This window comes from Mytilus californianus, unplaced genomic scaffold, assembly GCF_021869535.1.
Source record: "Mytilus californianus isolate M0D057914Y unplaced genomic scaffold, xbMytCali1.0.p SCAF_1, whole genome shotgun sequence".
Taxonomy (NCBI): Eukaryota; Metazoa; Mollusca; class Bivalvia; order Mytilida; family Mytilidae; genus Mytilus; species Mytilus californianus.
The window spans coordinates 1,138,915-1,159,437 of NW_026262581.1; the positions used below are offsets into that span (position 1 = coordinate 1,138,915).

Below are 20,523 nucleotides of genomic sequence, written 5' to 3' on the forward strand. Positions count from 1 at the left end.
CTCCTTGAAATACAAAAATGTTCTTTTATTAGCAATTGCTTATGGATAAGATTGTTTTACGTGCGTACTTTTTTGGAGTCAATTTTTTTTTACAAAATTAAACCACACTCAACAGCGCCGTTATATTAGCTAGAATAATTGTACAGTTGATTAGCTTATTCTTGATGTTTTGCATTTTTCCTAACAGTCATTCGAATATACCTGTTTAAAAAGTCGCCAAAATGTTTGCTTCTGATTTTGTGTTATTATTCGACGAGTTTAAACATTCTCCTGAAATTAATACAAAATAGTCAATAATTGTATATTGATGAAGTAAGTAATCAATGTATAATGGAAAACAGTGTATACTATATATTTTTGTTCATTCAGATTTTTTACAAAAATAATCAATAACTAAGAATGCATATATATATGTGTTCGAATGGGTTAACAAATAATTGTCTGAAATATGAAGATACCATTGTTATGTTCATTGAAAGCATCTTTCCATAAAAGCGCTGTTTTTTTCTGCAAACTTTGTCACTAGTTTCGACTATTTAAAGACTCTCCTTGAAATACAAAAACGTTCTTTTATTAGCAGTTTGTTATGGATAAGATTGTTTTACGTGCGTACTTTTTTTGAGTAAATATTTTTAACAAAAGTAAACCACACTCAACAGCGCCGTTATATTAGGTAGAATAATTGTACAGTTGATTAGCTTGATCTTAATGTTTTGCATTTTTCCTAACAGTCATTAGAATATACCTGTTGAAAAGTCGCCAACGTTTTTGCTTCTGATTTTGTGTGATTATTCGACGAGTTTGAAAATACTCCTGAAATTAATGATACAAAATAGTCAATAATTGTATATTGATGAAGTAAGTAATCAATGTATAATAGAAAACAATGTACACTTTATATTTTTGTTCATTCATATTTTTTACAAACATAATTAGTAACTAAAAATGCAGACATATGTGTGTTCGAATGGGTTAACAAATAATTGTCTGAAATATGAAGTTACCATTGTTATGTTCATTGAAAGCATCTTTTCATAAAAGCGTTGATTTATTTTTCTGCAAACTTTGTCACTAGTTTCGACTTTTTAAAGACTCTCCTTGAAATACAAAAACGTTCTTGTATTAGCAATTTGCTTATGGATAAGATTGTTTTACGTGCGTACTTTTTTTGAGTCAATATTTTTTAACAAAATTAAACCACACTCAACAGCGCCGTTATATTAGCTAGAATAATTGTACAGTTGATTAGCTTATTCTTGATGTTTTGCATTTTTCCTAACAGTCATTCGAATATACCTGTTTAAAAAGTCGCCAAAATTTTTGCTTCTGATTTTGTGTGATTATTCGACGAGTTTGAAAATACTCCTGAAATTAATAATACAAAATAGTCAATAATTGTATATTGATGAAGTAAGTAATCAATGTATAATGGAAAACAGTGTATACTATATATTTTTGTTCAATCATATTTTTGACAAAAATAATCAATAACTAAGAATGCAGACATATGTGTTCAAATTGGTTAACAACTTATTGTCTGAATTATGAAGTTACTATTGTTATATTCATTGAAAGCATCTTTCATAAAAGCGCTGATTTTTTTTTTCTCCAAACTTTGTCACTAGTTTCGACTTTTTAAAGACTCTCCTTGAAATACAAAAACGTTCTTTTATTAGAAATTGCCTATGGATAAAATTGTTTTACGTGCGTACTTTTTTTGACTTAATATTTTTAACAAAATTTAACCACACTCAACAGCGCTGTTATATTAGGTAGAATAATTGTTCATTTCATTTGTTTGATCTTGATGTTTTGCTTTTTCAAACAGTCATTCGAATATACCTGTTTAAAAAGTCGCCAAATGTTTTTTTCCGATTTTGTGAGATTATTCGGCGAGTTTGGACATTCTCCTGAAATAATAATACAAAATAGTCAATAATTGTATATTGATGAAGTAAGTAATCAATGTATAATGGAAAACAGTGTATACTATATATTTTTGTTCATTCATATTTTTTACAAACATAATCAATAACTAAAAATGCTGGTATATGTGTTCGAATGGGTTTACAACTAATTGTCTGAAATATGAAGTTACCATTGATATGTTCATTGAAAGCATCTTTTAATAAAAGCGTTGATTTATTTTTCTGCAAACTTTGTCACTAGTTTCGACTTTTTAAAGACACTCCTTGAAATACAAAAACGTTCTTTTATTAGCAATTGCTTATGGATAAGATTGTTTTACGTGCGTACTTTTTTGGAGTCAATATTTTTTAACAAAATTAAACCACACTCAACAGCGCCGTTATATTAGCTAGAATAATTGTACAGTTGATTAGCTTATTCTTGATGTTTTGCATTTTTCCTAACAGTCATTCGAATATACCTGTTTAAAAAGTCGCCCAAATGTTTGCTTCTGATTTTGTGTTATTATTCGACGAGTTTAAACATTCTCCTGAAATTAATACAAAATAGTCAATAATTGTATATTGATGAAGTAAGTAATCAATGTATAATGGAAAACAGTGTATACTATATATTTTTGTTCATTCAGATTTTTTACAAAAATAATCAATAACTAAGAATGCATATATATATGTGTTCGAATGGGTTAACAAATAATTGTCTGAAATATGAAGATACCATTGTTATGTTCATTGAAAGCATCTTTCCATAAAAGCGCTGTTTTTTTCTGCAAACTTTGTCACTAGTTTCGACTATTTAAAGACTCTCCTTGAAATACAAAAACGTTCTTTTATTAGCAATTGCTTATGGATAAGATTGTTTTACGTGCGTACTTTTTTGGAGTCAATATTTTTAACAAAAGTAAACCACACTCAACAGCGCCGTTATATTAGGTAGAATAATTGTACAGTTGATTAGCTGGATCTTGATGTTTTGCATTTTTCCTAACAGTCATTAGAATATACCTGTTGAAAAGTCGCCAACGTTTTTGCTTCTGATTTTGTGTGATTATTCGACGAGTTTGAAAACTCTCCTGAAATTAATAATACAAAATAGTCAATAATTGTATATTGATGAAGTAAGTAATCAATGTATAATGGAAAACAATGTATACTATATATTTTTGTTCATTCATATTTTTTACAAACATAATTAGTAACTAAAAATGCAGGTATGTGTGTTCGAATGGGTTTTCATCTAATTGTCTGAAATATGAAGTTACCATTGTTATGTTCATTGAAAGCATCCTTTCATAAAAGCGTTGATTTATTTTTCTGCAAACTTTGTCACTAGTTTCGACTTTTTAAAGACTCTCCTTGAAATACAAAAACGTTCTTTTATTAGCAATTGCTTATGGATAAGATTGTTTTACGTTCGTATTTTTTTGGAGTCAATATTTTTAACAAAATTAAACCACACTGAACATTCTTTGGAAATTAACAATACAAAATAGTCAATAATTGTATATTGATGAAGTAAGTAATCAATGTATAATGGAAAACAGTGTATCCTATATATTTTTGTTCATTCAGATTTTTTACAAAAATAATCAATAACTAAGAATGCAGATATATATGTGTTCGAATGGGTTAACAAATAATTGTCTGAAATATGAAGATACCATTGTTATGTTCATTGAAAGCATCTTTCCATAAAAGCGCTGTTTTTTTTCTGTAAACTTTGTCACTAGTTTCGAATATTTAAAGACTCTCCTTCAAATACAAAAACGTTCTTTTATTAGCAGTTGCTTATGGATAAGATTGTTTTACGTGCGTATTTTTTTGGAGTCAATATTTTTAACAAAATTAAACCACACTCAACAGCGCCGTTATATTAGGTAGAATAATTGTACAGTTGATTAGCTTGATCTTAATCTTTGCATTTTTCCTAACAGTCATTCGAATATACCTGTTTAAAAAGTCGCCCAAATGTTTGCTTCTGATTTTGTGTTATTATTCGACGAGTTTAAACATTCTCCTGAAATTAATACAAAATAGTCAATAATTGTATATTGATGAAGTAAGTAATCAATGTATAATGGAAAACAGTGTATACTATATATTTTTGTTCATTCAGATTTTTTACAAAAATAATCAATAAGTAAAAATGCATATATATATGTGTTCGAATGGGTTAACAAATAATTGTCTGAAATATGAAGATACCATTGTTATGTTCATTGAAAGCATCTTTCCATAAAAGCGCTGTTTTTTTCTGCAAACTTTGTCACTGGTTTCGACTATTTAAAGACTCTCCTTGAAATACAAAAACGTTCTTTTATTAGCAGTTTGTTATGGATAAGATTGTTTTACGTGCGTACTTTTTTTGAGTAAATATTTTTAACAAAAGTAAACCACACTCAACAGCGCCGTTATATTAGGTAGAATAATTGTACAGTTGATTAGCTTGATCTTAATGTTTTGCATTTTTCCTAACAGTCATTAGAATATACCTGTTGAAAAGTCGCCAACGTTTTTGCTTCTGATTTTGTGTGATTATTCGACGAGTTTGAAAATTCTCCTGAAATTAATGATACAAAATAGTCAATAATTGTATATTGATGAAGTAAGTAATCAATGTATAATGGAAAACAATGTATACTTTATATTTTTGTTCATTCATATTTTTTACAAACATAATTAGTAACTAAAAATGCAGACATATGTGTGTTCGAATGGGTTAACAAATAATTGTCTGAAATATGAAGTTACCATTGTTATGTTCATTGAAAGCATCTTTTCATAAAAGCGTTGATTTATTTTTCTGCAAACTTTGTCACTAGTTTCGACTTTTTAAAGACTCCTTGAAATACAAAAACGTTCTTGTATTAGCAATTTTCTTATGGATAAGATTGTTTTACGTGCGTACTTTTTTTGAGTCAAAATGTTTTAACAAAATTAAACCACACTCAACAGCGCCGTTATATTAGCTAGAATAATTGTACAGTTGATTAGCTTATTCTTGATGTTTTGCATTTTTCCTAACAGTCATTCGAATATACCTGTTTAAAAAGTCGCCAAAATTTTTGCTTCTGATTTTGTGTGATTATTCGACGAGTTTGAAAATACTCCTGAAATTAATAATACAAAATAGTCAATAATTGTATATTGATGAAGTAAGTAATCAATTTATAATGGAAAACAGTGTATACTATATATTTTTGTTCAATCATATTTTTGACAAAAATAATCAATAACTAAGAATGCAGACATATGTGTTCAAATTGGTTAACAACTAATTGTCTGAATTATGAAGTTACTATTGTTATATTCATTGAAAGCATCTTTCATAAAAGCGCTGATTTTTTTTCTTCTCAAAACTTTGTCACTAGTTTCGACTTTTTAAAGACTCTCCTTGAAATACAAAAACGTTCTTTTATTAGAAATTGCCTATGGATAAAATTGTTTTACGTGAGTACTTTTTTTGACTTAATATTTTTAACAAAATTTAACCACACTCAACAGCGCTGTTATATTAGGTAGAATAATTGTTCATTCCATTTGTTTGATCTTGATGTTTTGCTTTTTCAAACAGTCATTCGAATATACCTGTTTTAAAAGTCGCCAAATGTTTTTTTCCGATTTTGTGAGATTATTCGTCGAGTTTGGACATTCTCCTGAAATAATAATACAAAATAGTCAATAATTGTATATTGATGAAGTAAGTAATCAATGTATAATGAAAAACAGTGTATACTATATATTTTTGTTCATTCATATTTTTTACAAACATAATCAATAACTAAAAATGCTGGTATATGTGTTCGAATGGGTTTACAACTAATTGTCTGAAATATGAAGTTACCATTGATATGTTCATTGAAAGCATCTTTTAATAAAAGCGTTGATTTATTTTTCTGCAAACTTTGTCACTAGTTTCGACTTTTTAAAGACACTCCTTGAAATACAAAAATGTTCTTTTATTAGCAATTGCTTATGGATAAGATTGTTTTACGTGCGTACTTTTTTGGAGTCAATATTTTTTAACAAAATTAAACCACACTCAACAGCGCCGTTATATTAGCTAGAATAATTGTACAGTTGATTAGCTTATTCTTGATGTTTTGCATTTTTCCTAACAGTCATTCGAATATACCTGTTTAAAAAGTCGCCAAAATGTTTGCTTCTGATTTTGTGTTATTATTCGACGAGTTTAAACATTCTCCTGAAATTAATACAAAATAGTCAATAATTGTATATTGATGAAGTAAGTAATCAATGTATAATGGAAAACAGTCTATACTATATATTTTTGTTCATTCAGATTTTTTACAAAAATAATCAATAACTAAGAATGCATATATATATGTGTTCGAATGGGTTAACAAATAATTGTCTGAAATATAAAGATACCATTGTTATGTTCATTGAAAGCATCTTTCCATAAAAGCGCTGTTTTTTTCTGCAAACTTTGTCACTAGTTTCGACTATTTAAAGACTCTCCTTGAAATACAAAAACGTTCTATTATTAGCAGTTTGTTATGGATAAGATTGTTTTACGTGCGTACTTTTTTTGAGTAAATATTTTTAACAAAAGTAAACCACACTCAACAGCGCCGTTATATTAGGTAGAATAATTGTACAGTTGATTAGCTTGATCTTAATGTTTTGCATTTTTCCTAACAGTCATTAGAATATACCTGTTGAAAAGTCGCCAACGTTTTTGCTTCTGATTTTGTGTGATTATTCGACGAGTTTGAAAATTCTCCTGAAATTAATGATACAAAATAGTCAATAATTGTATATTGATGAAGTAAGTAATCAATGTATAATGGAAAACAATGTATACTTTATATTTTTGTTCATTCATATTTTTTACAAACATAATTAGTAACTAAAAATGCAGACATATGTGTGTTCGAATGGGTTAACAAATAATTGTCTGAAATATGAAGTTACCATTGTTATGTTCATTGAAAGCATCTTTTCATAAAAGCGTTGATTTATTTTTCTGCAAACTTTGTCACTAGTTTCGACTTTTTAAAGACTCTCCTTGAAATACAAAAACGTTCTTGTATTAGCAATTTGCTTATGGATAAGATTGTTTTACGTGCGTACTTTTTTTGAGTCAATATTTTTTAACAAAATCAAACCACACTCAACAGCGCCGTTATATTAGCTAGAATAATTGTACAGTTGATTAGCTTATTCTTGATGTTTTGCATTTTTCCTAACAGTCATTCGAATATACCTGTTTAAAAAGTCGCCAAAATTTTTGCTTCTGATTTTGTGTGATTATTCGACGAGTTTGAAAATACTCCTGAAATTAATAATACAAAATAGTCAATAATTGTATATTGATGAAGTAAGTAATCAATGTATAATGGAAAACAGTGTATACTATATATTTTTGTTCAATTATATTTTTGACAAAAATAATCAATAACTAAGAATGCAGACATATGTGTTCAAATTGGTTAACAACTAATTGTCTGAATTATGAAGTTACTATTGTTATATTCATTGAAAGCATCTTTCATAAAAGCGCTGATTTTTTTTTTCTCCAAACTTTGTCACTAGTTTCGACTTTTTAAAGACTCTCCTTCAAATACAAAAACGTTCTTTTATTAGAAATTGCCTATGGATAAAATTGTTTTACGTGCGTACTTTTTTTGACTTAATATTTTTAACAAAATTTAACCACACTCAACAGCGCTGTTATATTAGATAGAATAATTGTTCATTTCATTTGTTTGATCTTGATGTTTTGCTTTTTCAAACAGTCATTCGAATATACCTGTTTAAAAAGTCGCCAAATGTTTTTTTCCGATTTTGTGAGATTATTCGTCGAGTTTGGACATTCTCCTGAAATAATAATACAAAATAGTCAATAATTGTATATTGATGAAGTAAGTAATCAATGTATAATGGAAAACAGTGTATACAATATATTTTTGTTCATTCATATTTTTTACAAACATAATCAATAACTAAAAATGCTGGTATATGTGTTCGAATGGGTTTACAACTAATTGTCTGAAATATGAAGTTACTATTGATATGTTCATTGAAAGCATCTTTTAATAAAAGCGTTGATTTATTTTTCTGCAAACTTTGTCACTAGTTTCGACTTTTTAAAGACACTCCTTGAAATACAAAAACGTTCTTTTATTAGCAATTGCTTATGGATAAGATTGTTTTACGTGCGTACTTTTTTGGAGTCAATATTTTTTAACAAAATTAAACCACACTCAACAGCGCCGTTATATTAGCTAGAATAATTGTACAGTTGATTAGCTTATTCTTGATGTTTTGCATTTTTCCTAACAGTCATTCGAATATACCTGTTTAAAAAGTCGCCAAAATGTTTGCTTCTGATTTTGTGTTATTATTCGACGAGTTTAAACATTCTCCTGAAATTAATACAAAATAGTCAATAATTGTATATTGATGAAGTAAGTAATCAATGTATAATGGAAAACAGTGTATACTATATATTTTTGTTCATTCAGATTTTTTACAAAAATAATCAATAACTAAGAATGCATATATATATGTGTTCGAATGGGTTAACAAATAATTGTCTGAAATATGAAGATACCATTGTTATGTTCATTGAAAGCATCTTTCCATAAAAGCGCTGTTTTTTTCTGCAAACTTTGTCACTAGTTTCGACTATTTAAAGACTCTCCTTGAAATACAAAAACGTTCTTTTATTAGCAGTTTGTTATGGATAAGATTGTTTTACGTGCGTACTTTTTTTGAGTAAATATTTTTAACAAAAGTAAACCACACTCAACAGCGCCGTTATATTAGGTAGAATAATTGTACAGTTGATTAGCTTGATCTTAATGTTTTGCATTTTTCCTAACAGTCATTAGAATATACCTGTTGAAAAGTCGCCAACGTTTTTGCTTCTGATTTTGTGTGATTATTCGACGAGTTTGAAAATTCTCCTGAAATTAATGATACAAAATAGTCAATAATTGTATATTGATGAAGTAAGTAATCAATGTATAATGGAAAACAATGTATACTTTATATTTTTGTTCATTCATATTTTTTACAAACATAATTAGTAACTAAAAATGCAGACATATGTGTGTTCGAATGGGTTAACAAATAATTGTCTGAAATATGAAGTTACCATTGTTATGTTCATTGAAAGCATCTTTTCATAAAAGCGTTGATTTATTTTTCTGCAAACTTTGTCACTAGTTTCGACTTTTTAAAGACTCTCCTTGAAATACAAAAACGTTCTTGTATTAGCAATTTGCTTATGGATAAGATTGGTTTACGTGCGTACTTTTTTAGAGTCAATTTTTTTTTACAAAATTAAACCACACTCAACAGCGCCGTTTTATTAGCTAGAATAATTGTTCAGTTGATTAGCTTATTCTTGATGTTTTGCATTTTTCCTAACAGTCATTCGAATATACCTGTTTAAAAAGTCGCCAAAATTTTTGCTTCTGATTTTGTGTGATTATTCGACGAGTTTGAAAATACTCCTGAAATTAATAATACAAAATAGTCAATAATTGTATATTGATGAAGTAAGTAATCAATGTATAATGGAAAACAGTGTATACTATATATTTTTGTTCAATCATATTTTTGACAAAAATAATCAATAACTAAGAATGCAGACATATGTGTTCAAATTGGTTAACAACTAATTGTCTGAATTATGAAGTTACTATTGTTATATTCATTGAAAGCATCTTTCATAAAAGCGCTGATTTTTTTTTCTCCAAACTTTGTCACTAGTTTCGACTTTTTAAAGACTCTCCTTGAAATACAAAACGTTCTTTTATTAGAAATTGCCTATGGATAAAATTGTTTTACGTGCGTACTTTTTTTTACTTAATATTTTTAACAAAATTTAACCACACTCAACAGCGCTGTTATATTAGGTAGAATAATTGTTCATTTCATTTGTTTGATCTTGATGTTTTGCTTTTTCAAACAGTCATTCGAATATACCTGTTTAAAAAGTCGCCAAATGTTTTCTTCCGATTTTGTGAGATTATTCGTCGAGTTTGGACATTCTCCTGAAATAATAATACAAAATAGTCAATAATTGTATATTGATGAAGTAAGTAATCAATGTATAATGGAAAACAGTGTATACTATATATTTTTGTTCATTCATATTTTTTACAAACATAATCAATAACTAAAAATGCTGGTATATGTGTTGGAATGGGTTTACAACTAAATGTCTGAAATATGAAGTAACCATTGATATGTTCATTGAAAGCATCTTTTAATAAAAGCGTTGATTTATTTTTCTGCAAACTTTGTCACTAGTTTCGACTTTTTAAAGACACTCCTTGAAATACAAAAACGTTCTTTTATTAGCAATTGCTTATGGATAAGATTGTTTTACGTGCGTACTTTTTTTGAGTCAATATTTTTAACAAAAGTAAACCACACTCAACAGCGCCGTTATATTAGGTAGAATAACTGTACAGTTGATTAGCTTGATCTTGATGTTTTGCTTTTTTCCTAACAGTCATTCGAATATACCTGTTTAAAAAGTCGCCAAACTGTTTCTTCCGATTTGGTGAGATTATTCGACGAGTTTGAACATTCTCCTGAAATTAATAATACAAAATAGTCAATAATTGTATATTGATGAAGTAAGTAATCAATGTATAATGGATAACAATGTATACTATATATTTTTGTGCATTCATATTTTTACAAACATAATTAGTAACTAAAAATGCAGGTATGTGTGTTCGAATGGGTTTACGTCTAATTGTCTGAAATATGAAGTTATCATTGTTATGTTCATTGAAAGCATCTTTTAATAAAAGCGTTGATTTATTTTTCTGCAAACTTTGTCACTAGTTTCGACTTTTTAAAGACACTCCTTGAAATACAAAAACGTTCTTTTATTAGCAATTGCTTATGGATAAGATTGTTTTACGTGCGTACTTTTTTGGAGTCAATATTTTTTAACAAAATTAAACCACACTCAACAGCGCCGTTATATTAGCTAGAATAATTGTACAGTTGATTAGCTTATTCTAGATGTTTTGCATTTTTCCTAACAGTCATTCGAATATACCTGTTTAAAAAGTCGCCCAAATGTTTGCTTCTGATTTTGTGTTATTATTCGACGAGTTTAAACATTCTCCTGAAATTAATACAAAATAGTCAATAATTGTATATTGATGAAGTAAGTAATCAATGTATAATGGAAAACAGTGTATACTATATATTTTTGTTCATTCAGATTTTGTAAAAAAATAATCAATAACTAAGAAAGCATATATATATGTGTTCGAATGGGTTAACAAATAATTGTCTGAAATATAAAGATACCATTGTTATGTTCATTGAAAGCATCTTTCCATAAAAGCGCTGTTTTTTTCTGCAAACTTTGTCACTAGTTTCGACTATTTAAAGACTCTCCTTGAAATACAAAAACGTTCTTTTATTAGCAGTTTGTTATGGATAAGATTGTTTTACGTGCGTACTTTTTTTGAGTAAATATTTTTAACAAAAGTAAACCACACTCAACAGCGCCGTTATATTAGGTAGAATAATTGTACAGTTGATTAGCTTGATCTTAATGTTTTGCATTTTTCCTAACAGTCATTAGAATATACCTGTTGAAAAGTCGCCAACGTTTTTGCTTCTGATTTTGTGTGATTATTCGACGAGTTTGAAAATTCTCCTGAAATTAATGATACAAAATAGTCAATAATTGTATATTGATGAAGTAAGTAATCAATGTATAATGGAAAACAATGTATACTTTATATTTTTGTTCATTCATATTTTTTACAAACATAATTAGTAACTAAAAATGCAGACATATGTGTGTTCGAATGGGTTAACAAATAATTGTCTGAAATATGAAGTTACCATTGTTATGTTCATTGAAAGCATCTTTTCATAAAAGCGTTGATTTATTTTTCTGCAAACTTTGTCACTAGTTTCGACTTTTTAAAGACTCTCCTTGAAATACAAAAACGTTCTTGTATTAGCAATTTGCTTATGGATAAGATTGGTTTACGTGCGTACTTTTTTAGAGTCAATTTTTTTTTACAAAATTAAACCACACTCAACAGCGCCGTTATATTAGCTAGAATAATTGTACAGTTGATTAGCTTATTCTTGATGTTTTGCATTTTTCCTAACAGTCATTCGAATATACCTGTTTAAAAAGTCGCCAAAATTTTTGCTTCTGATTTTGTGTGATTATTCGACGAGTTTGAAAATACTCCTGAAATTAATAATACAAAATAGTCAATAATTGTATATTGATGAAGTAAGTAATCAATGTATAATGGAAAACAGTGTATACTATATATTTTTGTTCAATCATATTTTTGACAAAAATAATCAATAACTAAGAATGCAGACATATGTGTTCAAATTGGTTAACAACTAATTGTCTGAATTATGAAGTTACTATTGTTATATTCATTGAAAGCATCTTTCATAAAAGCGCTGATTTTTTTTTCTCCAAACTTTGTCACTAGTTTCGACTTTTTAAAGACTCTCCTTGAAATACAAAACGTTCTTTTATTAGAAATTGCCTATGGATAAAATTGTTTTACGTGCGTACTTTTTTTTACTTAATATTTTTAACAAAATTTAACCACACTCAACAGCGCTGTTATATTAGGTAGAATAATTGTTCATTTCATTTGTTTGATCTTGATGTTTTGCTTTTTCAAACAGTCATTCGAATATACCTGTTTAAAAAGTCGCCAAATGTTTTCTTCCGATTTTGTGAGATTATTCGTCGAGTTTGGACATTCTCCTGAAATAATAATACAAAATAGTCAATAATTGTATATTGATGAAGTAAGTAATCAATGTATAATGGAAAACAGTGTATACTATATATTTTTGTTCATTCATATTTTTTACAAACATAATCAATAACTAAAAATGCTGGTATATGTGTTGGAATGGGTTTACAACTAAATGTCTGAAATATGAAGTAACCATTGATATGTTCATTGAAAGCATCTTTTAATAAAAGCGTTGATTTATTTTTCTGCAAACTTTGTCACTAGTTTCGACTTTTTAAAGACACTCCTTGAAATACAAAAACGTTCTTTTATTAGCAATTGCTTATGGATAAGATTGTTTTACGTGCGTACTTTTTTTGAGTCAATATTTTTAACAAAAGTAAACCACACTCAACAGCGCCGTTATATTAGGTAGAATAACTGTACAGTTGATTAGCTTGATCTTGATGTTTTGCTTTTTTCCTAACAGTCATTCGAATATACCTGTTTAAAAAGTCGCCAAACTGTTTCTTCCGATTTGGTGAGATTATTCGACGAGTTTGAACATTCTCCTGAAATTAATAATACAAAATAGTCAATAATTGTATATTGATGAAGTAAGTAATCAATGTATAATGGATAACAATGTATACTATATATTTTTGTGCATTCATATTTTTACAAACATAATTAGTAACTAAAAATGCAGGTATGTGTGTTCGAATGGGTTTACGTCTAATTGTCTGAAATATGAAGTTATCATTGTTATGTTCATTGAAAGCATCTTTTAATAAAAGCGTTGATTTATTTTTCTGCAAACTTTGTCACTAGTTTCGACTTTTTAAAGACACTCCTTGAAATACAAAAACGTTCTTTTATTAGCAATTGCTTATGGATAAGATTGTTTTACGTGCGTACTTTTTTGGAGTCAATATTTTTTAACAAAATTAAACCACACTCAACAGCGCCGTTATATTAGCTAGAATAATTGTACAGTTGATTAGCTTATTCTTGATGTTTTGCATTTTTCCTAACAGTCATTCGAATATACCTGTTTAAAAAGTCGCCCAAATGTTTGCTTCTGATTTTGTGTGATTATTCGACGAATTTGATAATTCTCCTGAAATTAATAATACAAAATAGTCAATAATTGTATATTGATGAAGTAAGTAATCAATGTATGATGGTAAACAGTGTATACTATATATTTTTGTTCATTCATATTTTTTACAAACATAATCAATAACTAAAAATGCTGGTATATGTGTTCGAATGGGTTTACAACTAATTTTTTGAAATATGAAGTTACCATTGTTATGTTCATTGAAAGCATCTTTTCATAAAAGGGCTGATGTATTTTTTTGCAAACTTTGTCACTAATTTCGGTATTTTAAAGACTTTCCTTGCAATACAAAAATGTTCTTTTATTCGCAATTACTTATGGATAAGATTGTTTTACGTGCGTATTTTTTTGGAGTCAATATTTTTAATAAAAATTAAACCACACTCAACAGCGCCGTTATATTAGCTAGAATAATTGTACAGTTGATAGGCTTATTCTTGATGTTTTGCATTTTTCCTAACAGTCATTCGAATATACCTGTTTAAAAAGTCGCCCAAATGTTTGCTTCTGATTTTGTGTTATTATTCGACGAGTTTAAACATTCTCCTGAAATTAATACAAAATAGTCAATAATTGTATATTGATGAAGTAAGTAATCAATGTATAATGGAAAACAGTGTATACTATATATTTTTGTTCATTCAGATTTTTTACAAAAATAATCAATAACTAAGAATGCATATATATATGTGTTCGAATGGGTTAACAAATAATTGTCTGAAATATAAAGATACCATTGTTATGTTCATTGAAAGCATCTTTCCAATAAAGCGCTGTTTTTTTCTGCAAACTTTGTCACTAGTTTCGACTATTTAAAGACTCTCCTTGAAATACAAAAACGTTCTTTTATTAGCAGTTTGTTATGGATAAGATTGTTTTACGTGCGTACTTTTTTTGAGTAAATATTTTTAACAAAAGTAAACCACACTCAACAGCGCCGTTATATTAGGTAGAATAATTGTACAGTTGATTAGCTTGATCTTAATGTTTTGCATTTTTCCTAACAGTCATTAGAATATACCTGTTGAAAAGTCGCCAACGTTTTTGCTTCTGATTTTGTGTGATTATTCGACGAGTTTGAAAATTCTCATGAAATTAATGATACAAAATAGTCAATAATTGTATATTGATGAAGTAAGTAATCAATGTATAATGGAAAACAATGTATACTTTATATTTTTGTTCATTCATATTTTTTACAAACATAATTAGTAACTAAAAATGCAGACATATGTGTGTTCGAATGGGTTAACAAATAATTGTCTGAAATATGAAGTTACCATTGTTATGTTCATTGAAAGCATCTTTTCATAAAAGCGTTGATTTATTTTTCTGCAAACTTTGTCACTAGTTTCGACTTTTTAAAGACTCTCCTTGAAATACAAAAACGTTCTTGTATTAGCAATTTGCTTATGGATAAGATTGTTTTACGTGCGTACTTTTTTTGAGTCAATATTTTTTAACAAAATTAAACCACACTCAACAGCGCCGTTATATTAGCTAGAATAATTGTACAGTTGATTAGCTTATTCTTGATGTTTTGCATTTTTCCTAACAGTCATTCGAATATACCTGTTTAAAAAGTCGCCAAAATTTTTGCTTCTGATTTTGTGTGATTATTCGACGAGTTTAAAAATACTCCTGAAATTAATAATACAAAATAGTCAATAATTGTATATTGATGAAGTAAGTAATCAATGTATAATGGAAAACAGTGTATACTATATATTTTTGTTCAATCATATTTTTGACAAAAATAATCAATAACTAAGAATGCAGACATATGTGTTCAAATTGGTTAACAACTAATTGTCTGAATTATGAAGTTACTATTGTTATATTCATTGAAAGCATCTTTCATAGAAGCGCTGATTTTTTTTTTCTCCAAACTTTGTCACTAGTTTCGACTTTTTAAAGACTCTCCTTGAAATACAAAAACGTTCTTTTATTAGAAATTGCCTATGGATAAAATTGTTTTACGTGCGTACTTTTTTTGACTTAATATTTTTAACAAAATTTAACCACACTCAACAGCGCTGTTATATTAGGTAGAATAATTGTTCATTTCATTTGTTTGATCTTGATGTTTTGCTTTTTCAAACAGTCATTCGAATATACCTGTTTAAAAAGTCGCCAAATGTTTTCTTCCGATTTTGTGAGATTATTCGTCGAGTTTGGACATTCTCCTGAAATAATAATACAAAATAGTCAATAATTGTATATTGATGAAGTAAGTAATCAATGTATAATGGAAAACAGTGTATACTATATATTTTTGTTCATTCAGATTTTTAACAAACATAATCAGTAACTAAAAATGCAGGTATGTGTGTTCGAATGGGTTTACAACTAATTGTCTGAAATATGAAGTTACCATTGTTATGTTCATTGAAAGCATCTTTTCATAAAAGCGCTAATTTATATTTCTGCAATTTTTGTCACTAGTTTCGACTTTTGAAAGACTCTCCTTGAAATACAAAAACGTTCTTTTATTAGCAATTGCTTATGGATAAGATTGTTTTACGTGCGTATTTTTTTGGAGTCAATATTTTTAACAAAATTAAACCACACTCAACAGCGCCGTTATATTAGCTAGAATAATTGTACAGTTGATTAGCTTATTCTTGATGTTTTGCATTTTTCCTAACAGTCATTCGAATATACCTGTTTAAAAATTCGTCAAAATTTTTGCTTCTGATTTTGTGTGATTAATCGACGAGTTTGATAATTCTCCTGAAATTAATAATACAAAATAGTCAATAATTGTATATTGATGAAGTAAGTAATCAATGTATAATGGAAAACAGTGTATACTATATATTTTTGTTCATTCATATTTTTTACAAACATAATCAATAACTAAAAATGCTGGTATATGTGTTCGAATGGGTTTACAACTAATTGTCTGAAATATGAAGTTACCATTGTTATGTTCATTGAAAGCATCTTTTCATAAAAGCGTTGATTTATTTTTCTGCAAACTTTGTCACTAGTTTCGACTTTTTAAAGACTCTCCTTGAAATACAAAAACGTTCTTTTATTAGCCATTGCTTATGGATAAGATTGTTGTACGTGCGTATTTTTTTGGAGTCAGTTTTTTTAACAAAATTAAACCACACTCAACAGCGCCGTTATATTAGGTAGAATAATTGTACAGTTGATTAGCTTATTCTTGATGTTTTGCATTTTTCCTAACAGTCACTCGAATATACCTGTTTAAAAAGTCGCCAAAATTTTTGCTTCTGATTTTGTGTGATTAATCGACGAGTTTGAAAATACTCCTGAAATTAATAATACAAAATAGTCAATAATTGTATATTGATGAAGTAAGTAATCAATGTATAATGGAAAACAGTGTATACTTTATATTTTTGTTCAATCATATTTTTGACAAAAATAATCAATAACTAAGAATCCAGACATATGTGTTCAAATTGGTTAACAACTAATTGTCTGAATTATGAAGTTATTATTGTTATATTCATTGAAAGCATCTTTTCATAAAAGCGCTGATCTTTTTTTCTGCAAACTTTGTCACTAGTTTCGACTTTTTAAAGACTCTCCTTGAAATACAAAAACATTCTTTTATTAGAAATTGCCTATGGATAAAATTGTTTTACGTGCGTACATTTTTTGACTTAATATTTTTAACAAAATTTAACCACACTCAACAGCGCTGTTATATTAGGTAGAATAATTGTTCATTTCATTAGCTTGATCTTGATGTTTTGCTTTTTGCAAACAGTCATTCGAATATACCTGTTTAAAAAGTCGCCAAATGTTTTCTTCCGATTTTGTGTGATTATTCGGCGAGTTTGAACATTCTTTGGAAATTAACAATACAAAATAGTCAATAATTGTATATTGATGAAGTAAGTAATCAATGTATAATGGAAAACAGTGTATCCTATCTATTTTTGTTCATTCAGATTTTTTACAAAAATAATCAATAACTAAGAATGCAGATATTTATGTGTTCGAATGGGTTTACAACTAATTGTCTGAAATATGAAGTTACCATTGTTATGTTCATTGAAAGCATCTTTTCATAAAAGGGCTGATTTATTTTTCTGCAAACTTTGTCACTAATTTCGGTATTTTAAAGACTTTCCTTGCAATACATAAATGTTTTTTTATTCGCAATTGCTTATGGATAAGATTGTTTTACGTGCGTATTTTTTTAGAGTCAATATTTTTAACAAAATTAAACCACACTCAACAGCGCCGTTATATTAGGTAGAATAATTGTACAGTTGATTAGCTTATTTTTGATGTTTTGCATTTTCCCTAATAGTCATTCGAATATACCTGTTTAAAAAGTCGCCAAAATGTTTGCTTCTGATTGTGTGTGATTATTCGACGAGTTTAAACATTCTCCTGAAATTAATAATACAAAAAAGTCAATAATTGTATATTTATGAAGTAAGTAATCAATGTATAATGGAAAACAGTGTATACTATATATTTTTGTTCATTCAGATTTTTTACAAAATTAATCAATAACTAAGAATGCAGATATATATGTGTTCGAATGGGTTAACAAATAATTGTCTGAAATATGAAGATACCATTGTTATGTTCATTGAAAGTATCTTTCCATAAAAGCGCTGTTTTTTTTTTCTGTAAACTTTGTCACTAGTTTCGAATATTTAAAGACTCTCCTTCAAATACAAAAACGTTCTTTTATTAGCAGTTGCTTATGGATAAGATTGTTTTACGTGCGTACTTTTTTGGAGTCAATATTTTTAACAAAAATAAACCACACTCAACAGCGCCGTTATATTAGGTAGAATAATTGTACAGTTGATTAGCTGGATCTTGATGTTTTGCATTTTTCCTAACAGTCATTAGAATATACCTGTTGAAAAGTCGCCAACGTTTTTGCTTCTGATTTTGTGTGATTATTCGACGAGTTTGAAAATTCTCCTGAAATTAATTATACAAAATAGTCAATAATTGTATATTGATGAAGTAAGTAATCAATGTATAATGGAAAACAATGTATACTATATATTTTTGTTCATTCATATTTTTTACAAACATAATTAGTAACTAAAAATGCAGGTATGTGTGTTCGAATGGGTTTTCATCTAATTGTCTGAAATATGAAGTTACCATTGTTATGTTCATTGAAAGCATCTTTTCATAAAAGCGTTGATTTATTTTTCTGCAAACTTTGTCACTAGTTTCGACTTTTTAAAGACTCTCCTTGAAATACAAAAACGTTCTTTTATTAGCAATTGCTTATGGATAAGATTGTTTTACGTGCGTATTTTTTTGGAGTCAATATTTTTAACAAAATTAAACCACACTCAACTGCGCCGTTATATTAGGTAGAATAATTGTACAGTTGATTAGCTTATTCTGGATGTTTTGCATTTTTCCTAACAGTCATTCAAATATACCTGTTTAAAAAGTCGCCAAAATTTTTGCTTCTGATTTTGTGTGATTATTCGACGAATTTGATAATTCTCCTGAAATTAATAATACAAAATAGTCAATAATTGTATATTGATGAAGTAAGTAATCAATGTATGATGGTAAACAGTGTATACTATATATTTTTGTTCATTCATATTTTTTACAAACATAATCAATAACTAAAAATGCTGGTATATGTGTTCGAATGGGTTTACAACTAATTTTTTGAAATATGAAGTTACCATTGTTATGTTCATTGAAAGCATCTTTTCATAAAAGGGCTGATGTATTTTTTTGCAAACTTTGTCACTAATTTCGGTATTTTAAAGACTTTCCTTGCAATACAAAAATGTTCTTTTATTCGCAATTACTTATGGATAAGATTGTTTTACGTGCGTATTTTTTTGGAGTCAATATTTTTAATAAAAATTAAACCACACTCAACAGCGCCGTTATATTAGCTAGAATAATTGTACAGTTGATAGGCTTATTCTTGATGTTTTGCATTTTTCCTAACAGTCATTCGAATATACCTGTTTAAAAAGTCGCCCAAATGTTTGCTTCTGATTTTGTTTTATTATTCGACGAGTTTAAACATTCTCCTGAAATTAATACAAAATAGTCAATAATTGTATATTGATGAAGTAAGTAATCAATGTATAATGGAAAACAGTGCATACTATATATTTTTGTTCATTCAGATTTTTTACAAAAATAATCAATAACGAAGAATGCATATATATATGTGTTCGAATGGGTTAACAAATAATTGTCTGAAATATGAAGATACCATTGTTATGTTCATTGAAAGCATCTTTCCATAAAAGCGCTGTTATTTTCTGCAAACTTTGTCACTAGTTTCGACTATTTAAAGACTCTCCTTGAAATACAAAAAAGTTCTTTTATTAGCAGTTTGTTATGGATAAGATTGTTTTACGTGCGTACTTTTTTTGAGTAAATATTTTTAACAAAAGTAAACCACACTCAACAGCGCCGTTATATTAGGTAGAATAATTGTACAGTTGATTAGCTTGATCTTAATGTTTTGCATTTTTCCTAACAGTCATTAGAATATACCTGTTGAAAAGTCGCCAACGTTTTTGCTTCTGATTTTGTGTGATTATTCGACGAGTTTGAAAATTCTCCTGAAATTAATGATACAAAATAGTCAATAATTGTATATTGATGAAGTAAGTAATCAATGTATAATGGAAAACAATGTATACTTTATATTTTTGTTCATTCATATTTTTTACAAACATAATTAGTAACTAAAAATGCAGACATATGTGTGTTCGAATGGGTTAACAAATAA

At 27.8% G+C, this 20,523-nt stretch overlaps 1 long non-coding RNA gene across 27 annotated transcripts in view; it reads right to left on the reverse strand.

The window, feature by feature from the left end:
• The window catches only part of LOC127728051 (uncharacterized), a 34,620-nt gene extending 14,844 nt beyond the window's left edge, over nt 1-19,776 (reverse strand). For 4 of the 27 annotated variants that reach the window (XR_007994152.1, XR_007994058.1, XR_007994133.1 and 1 more), the window contains exons 1-3: nt 10,984-11,049; nt 10,437-10,504; nt 1,843-1,910 (exon numbers count right to left, since the gene is read on the reverse strand). This is a non-coding gene — a long non-coding RNA (uncharacterized LOC127728051). Of the gene's footprint in view, nt 1-1,296; nt 1,366-1,842; nt 1,911-2,389; nt 2,456-3,876; nt 3,943-7,704; nt 7,773-10,436; nt 10,505-10,983; nt 11,050-13,168; nt 13,237-13,715; nt 13,751-14,264; nt 14,331-19,741 lie in introns of those variants that run through there. The other 23 variants (XR_007993987.1, XR_007994055.1, XR_007993992.1 and 20 more) reach the window with 19 other exon arrangements.
• Between the last annotated feature and the right edge of the window lie 747 nt (nt 19,777-20,523).